This window comes from Mesoplodon bidens (assembly GCF_964165515.1).
Source record: "Mesoplodon bidens genome assembly, chromosome: 15".
NCBI lineage: Eukaryota > Metazoa > Chordata > Mammalia > Artiodactyla > Ziphiidae > Mesoplodon > Mesoplodon bidens.
The window spans coordinates 85,930,379-85,936,388 of NC_138171.1; positions in this window are offsets into that span (position 1 = coordinate 85,930,379).

A 6,010-nucleotide genomic window follows, 5' to 3' on the forward strand; every position below is an offset into this window, starting at 1 on the left:
TGACAGTTAAGTGCATTAATATAGACGAGTGTAACATTTCTGCCCTATTGTAATTATTATTTGCTCTTTTAATTTCTGAATTTATGATTGCTTCTAACGTTGTGGCCCCAGCCCTTGAACGGAAGGATTTCCATCGCACCCCAATAGCCATGCTGCCTGAGGGAAGAAGGACAGTGGTGAAATCGCACAGACTTATATGAACATCTTATAGGAATAGAGCCACAGCACTCACTGTCTAAGCAGGGTGAGCACTGCCCTGGAAGAAAGATGCCAACCTATTCATGTAACAAAAGCTTCCAAAGGCAGGTGATTGTCAAGGTTTGGGGCAGCTCACATCACCTCTAATCATAATATGATTCTTTACGATGGTACCCTTATGATTACGTCAAAATGCTTGTTTATCAAAAGGTCTGAGGGGGCACCGAAGAGTTCTTCCGGCACACACTTTCCTCCGCATCACTGATGCAGCTCCACAGCTCCCAAAGTCGGAGGGAATCAAAAGGCGTAACAAGCAAGTGATCTGCCTCTCTGTCTAAGCCTTGTTTCCTTCCTCACTTGCCATCAATATGTAGTTTGCTCCCAGGCCATCGGTAAGGTGGTGTCAGTGACCTGGGCTTTAGAGAGGTGAGCCGGGGAGCCAGGAAGTCATTCATGGGCCAGAGATGACAGGTGACAGAGACCCTGACCACTCAAAGTGTGGTCCCGAGACCACCAGCCAGGTGTCAGAAACCACACCTGCGGCGATTTACCAAGACTCTCCCAGGGGACCCGTAGGGATGCTGAAGCTTGAGAAGCACTGGTTTAGGGAACAGCTTCTTGAAACTAAAGCCCAGAGAGATGCAGGAGCTCTTGTGCAAATGGAGACCCAGGGACATTAGGTCTTGGTTAGTTTTTAGGGTGTCAAAGCATCAAGGCCCCAGGAGGAGGTCAGGGGCTCCCCTGAACATTCAGGAACATTTCAATTAGGTATACAGGCACACCTCGTTTATTGCATTTTGCAGACATTGCATTTCCCACAAACTCAAGGTTTGTGGCAACCCTGCGTCCAGCAGGTCTTATCAGCGCTATTTTTCCAACAGCATTTGTTCACTTCATGTCTCTGTGCCACATTCTGATAATTCTTACCATGTTTCAAACTTTTTCATTATTACTATATTCATTATGGAGATCAGTGATATTTGAGTTACTGCTATGACTTGCTGAAGGCTCAGATGGTGGTTAGCAGTTTTCAGCAAGAATATATTTTTAATTAAGGTATGTATGTTCGTTGTTTTTTTAGTTATACTGCTATTGCACACTTCAGAGACTACAGTAAAATGTAAACATCACTTTTCTAGCCACAGGGAAACCAAAAGTTTGTGTGACTTGCTTTATTTCCACGTTCGCTTTCTTGTGGTGGTCTGGAACCAAACCAGATATCCCTGAGGTCTGCCTGTACTTGTGTTACTCAGTGGTTTTGAATCAGTAGGGTTTCAGCAATTATTTTTTCAGGCAGTGTATATGAACCTGAAAGAAGTGCTCAGGTGGCTTTCTCTGTCACACCCGGTCAGCTCAGATTTCCAAATCATGTAATGCCTACTCACACAATTTGGTGTTAGAGGTAGTGAAAGGAGGTGGAGGGGGAGAAAAAGAAAAAAAGAAGGAAAGAAAGAAGAAAAAGAAGGAAGAGGAAGGAAGGAAGGTAGAAAGAAAAAAATCGAAGTAAGAATTGCTTTTTATTTGGGGGAAGCATTCCAACCCTGGTCTCTGGTTGGAAAGCATAATTCGTTTACAAGAATTTTTATTTTCTAGAATATACTGACTTGGTGGCAGGTAGTCCCAAGCCGTGGGGTTTGTAAATATGCTTTTCTACCTGGGAAGAAGGATGTCGGCTTCCTCCCCATCATTACTCTGGACCTGTGCCTACGCTAGGAGCCAAGAACAGGTGTCACCTGGGAGATGAAAGTGCTTATGGAAGGTGACAGTCAGATCCCAGGGTGCGTTGGTGTCCTGCGGCTCCTGTAACAAAACACCACAAACCAACAGAAATGGACTCTCACAGTTCTGGAGGTCAGGAGTCTGAAATCAAGGTGTCAGCAGGGCGAGGCTCCCTCTGAAGGCTCGAGAGGAGGATCCTTCCTGCCTCTTCCAGCATCTGGTGGCTCCCGGGGATCCTTGGCATCTTTGTCCATCCAATCTCTGCCTTCGTCTTCACAAGGCCTTCCTTCTTTGTTCGTGTGACTTTCCTGTCAGATACCCGATATTAGATTTAGGGCCCACACTAATCCAGTGTGACCTCATCCCAACTTAAACAATTACATCTGCAAAGACCTTATTTCCGAGGTTCTGGGTGGACATGAGCTTTGAGGAGGACACTATTCAACCCATACAGAAAGGAAGGCAGCTGATAGACAGGGGGGCAAGAGCTCCAGATGGGCATTGGGAGCCTGATGGCTGGGCACCCTCCCTGGGCCTCGTCTATAAAAAAAGGTGCCATCAAGCCCTGGATAGAATTCCTTTCTTTAATTCTATGGTGGCAGAGAACCCACCAAGGACAGTTGCAAGGGGACCAACGAGGAAAAGGAGCTGAAATTCCCCTCAAATTTGGGGGCAAAGTCCCGAGTTTCAGTGGAATCACCAAGTCAGTCCCTTAGGACCTCTGGGTAGGTCCCTTGCGTCTCTGCTTCCATCTCCTTGCTTTTCAAACTAAGCTAATAACTTGGAACTCCTGCGCAGGAATATTGCAAAGATCTGGTATTTAAAGGAAACGATTCTCAAGCACGTTGCAAATAGGAGGTGCTACAGGCATACTAACTAGGGGGTGACCGATCAGGGTTTCTCAGATTCTAAATCTAGCAAGAGAGAGAAAGAGAGAGGTGGGGGGTTGGGAGCGGAGAGAATGAGCTATTTTTAACTCCTGGCCAAGAAATGCTTGTTTTAAATCCACACTGATATTACGAGCTCAGCCTGTTTGAACAATGAATTTTGTTTCCATAATTGTCCTGTCCACGGTTATGCTGGTGGAGGGATCAAGAGTCTTGGTGATTTCTGATCTAAAGCTGCCCGTGTTTCCAGGTGGCTAAGTGGGGCTGCGGACGCCATGGGAGCCCCTGGAGAACCCTGAGGATGGGGGAGGGTGGCCCTCACTTGGGGCCAAGCCATATGACTAATGATTAATATTTAACACTGCTTTTAATAATAAATGGCAGGGCCCTCAATCAGCACATATGACCTAAGGTCAGGAACAGAAGAAATGCATTCATTGATTGATTTGCTTTGTACCCTCTCAGCCGCATCTGTGTCTCTGGGTATATGTGAATCAATATTGCCTACAACGTCCAGATTTTTTTTTTTAAAGGTCTTCTGGATGCAACTATAAAGACAGCCAGCCCCCTCACTGCTGCCGGGGAGGGCGTGTCAGCAAGAAATGCTCTCATTTTAGGCGTGTCCTTTCTCCTTCTGCCATCAGACCTGCTACAAAACAACTCACTATGAATTCAAGAAGAGGGTCCGATAAATTCAGTACGTAGTTTCTCATTGGTTTAAAATTTTTTGAAACGTTTAAAACGTAGAAGAGTGCAGTGATCATAGAACAAACTTCCAGGTCCCCACCACCACGAATTATTGATAACAAATGCCATTTTCTGTCTTTGGGGCGTTTTCAAAATATGAAATGAACAAAAGATTACAGCTCCGGCTCCGTCCCTTTCAACCCCGCCGGTGGGGCCTTCTCTCTCGCCTCCCGACTGGGATGGGGGTCTCCAGGCCGTCGTGAGGGCTTCTGCCCCCCTCTCCATGCATCCCTGAACAATCTGTCATATTGCTGTTTGGGCTGTTTTCAGTTTCCTAGAACTTGCTTTCTGTCACTCGACGTTACGTTTGTGAGAATTACCCATGTTGATCTATTATGTCATGTTTATTGATGACACTTGCGTATAGAAGTCTATGGTATGAATACACCCTGGTTTACTCATCTTTCCCCTGTGGATGGACATTCAAGCTGTTTCTCTTTGATAGAGTTTCTCTTTTTATGTCCCCGGTGTACACGCACATGTGAGATTTCTGACTCCTGACCACATGCGTCTTCAGCTTTACTGGGTGCGGCCAAGCTACTCTCCAGAAAGGCTGGATGGATTTCCACTCAATCAACAGGGCACGAGGGTTGCTTTTCCCACACGTTCTCTCCGACGTTTAATAGTGTCCAACTTCCTTATTTTAAACACTCTGACAGGTGGGGAGGGGAGAGGGCCCTCAAGATTGCTTTCATAGTGTCATTCTTCGGCCACCTCTGTTGGAGGTATGAAAATGCAGCACAGGGAACAAAAACCGGAGCAGGAACCAGATTTAAGAGACCTGAAGCTGGAGGGTCTCCCCGGTTCCAGCTCTCCAGAGACCTCACCACCAGGACTGCCGTCCCCACCATCCCATCTGCCATTTCAGTAAAGCAGCGTAACACAATCTAAGTATTTTGAGAATGAGGGACGGCCTTGTCAAGATCTGGGTCCACCTGTTGGCTCTAAGACTTTCCTTTGTTATTTATTTATTTTTAATTTTATTTTATATTGGAGTACAGTTGATGAACAACGTTGCATGTTAGTTTCAGGTGTACAGCAAAGTGATTCAGTTATACCTATACATGTATCTATTCTTTTTCAAATTCTTTTCCTGTTTAGGTTATTACAGAATATCGAGCAGAGTTCCCTGTGCTCTACAGTAGGTCCTTAAGACTTTCTTTAGACAACTGACTTCACTCTCTGAACGTCAGTTTCATCAACGGTCAAAAGTGGACAATAGGGGCTTCCCTGGTGGCGCAGTGGTTGAGAGTCCGCCTGCCGATGCAGGGGACACGGGTTCATGCCCCGGTCCGGGAAGATCCCACATGCCGCGGAGCGGCTGGGCCTGTGAGCCATGGCCGCTGAGCCTGCGCATCCGGAGCCTATGCTCCGCAACGGGAAAGGCCACAACAGTGAGAGGCCCACGTACTGCAAAAAAAAAAAAAAAGTGGACAATAATTCTTATCCCGTAGGTCCTGCAAGGACAAAAAGAGACAATATTTGCAGAGGACTTAACACATCACTTGGCCTCTGGTGTCCAGAACAGGCCAGCTATTATTGTTAATAATCCATAGTATATTGAAAGGGTTGGGTCTGGACTCTGGAGGCACTCACTGTCTGGGTTTCTTTCCTGGCTTGGCTGCTCGCTTGCTGTGTGCCTTGTTTTTCTCACCTGTAGACTGGGGATGCTATTCATACGAACCGTGAAGATCAAGAGAGATCATTCACATAAAAGACTTAGTGCATGGTGCATAGTAAGTGCTCAATAAATCATTGCTCCTATTCCTAACAGAGCCGATTATCAAAAGCGGAACTACCCTGTGATTTGGGCAGAATCTGTTCAGGAACCTTGGCCTGGAAGGCCACCAGACTATGAAGATTTCACAGTGCAGTGCAGCTCATTCAATGTCTTCCAGGCTATGAGAGCTCTGTTCTCCTTCCCATTGACTTTGGCAACAGGATGAGGGCTGGTGTGCCCAGTGGAAAGCACCCCAGGGACCCAGTGGTCCTTCCACCCCTGCCTGGTTCTGTGGCATAACAGCAGGTCTGGCCTCCAAAGGCCTGGTCAGGTTTTGGGTGGAGAGAAGAGAGGGAGCATCAGATGACGGGGTGGGGGGTCCCTCGTGGGAGAGCTGCCTCGCACACGGGCCCAGGAGGAAAGCACATCGGACCTGCAGGGCAGTGGAAATGACAGCAGGAAGCAACATCAATCCTCTTCTCTTCCGAGATGTCCCCTGCCAGCACTCTGAGTGAAAATAAATCACTCATTTCTGACATGGTTTATTTTCCAAGGCAGTTTTATAAGAAACATCCAGCCATCTCATTTCAAACATAACTTAAATGCAGGGAAAGAACCCTGCAATGTTTATTATTAATTAAGCAGGATTACAGAACCCACTCGGTAGAAACAGGCTGAGGGAAGCAGGCATCATCCCAAATATTTGACACCCAGCCCCCAGACCTTCCTGGGAGGGGCT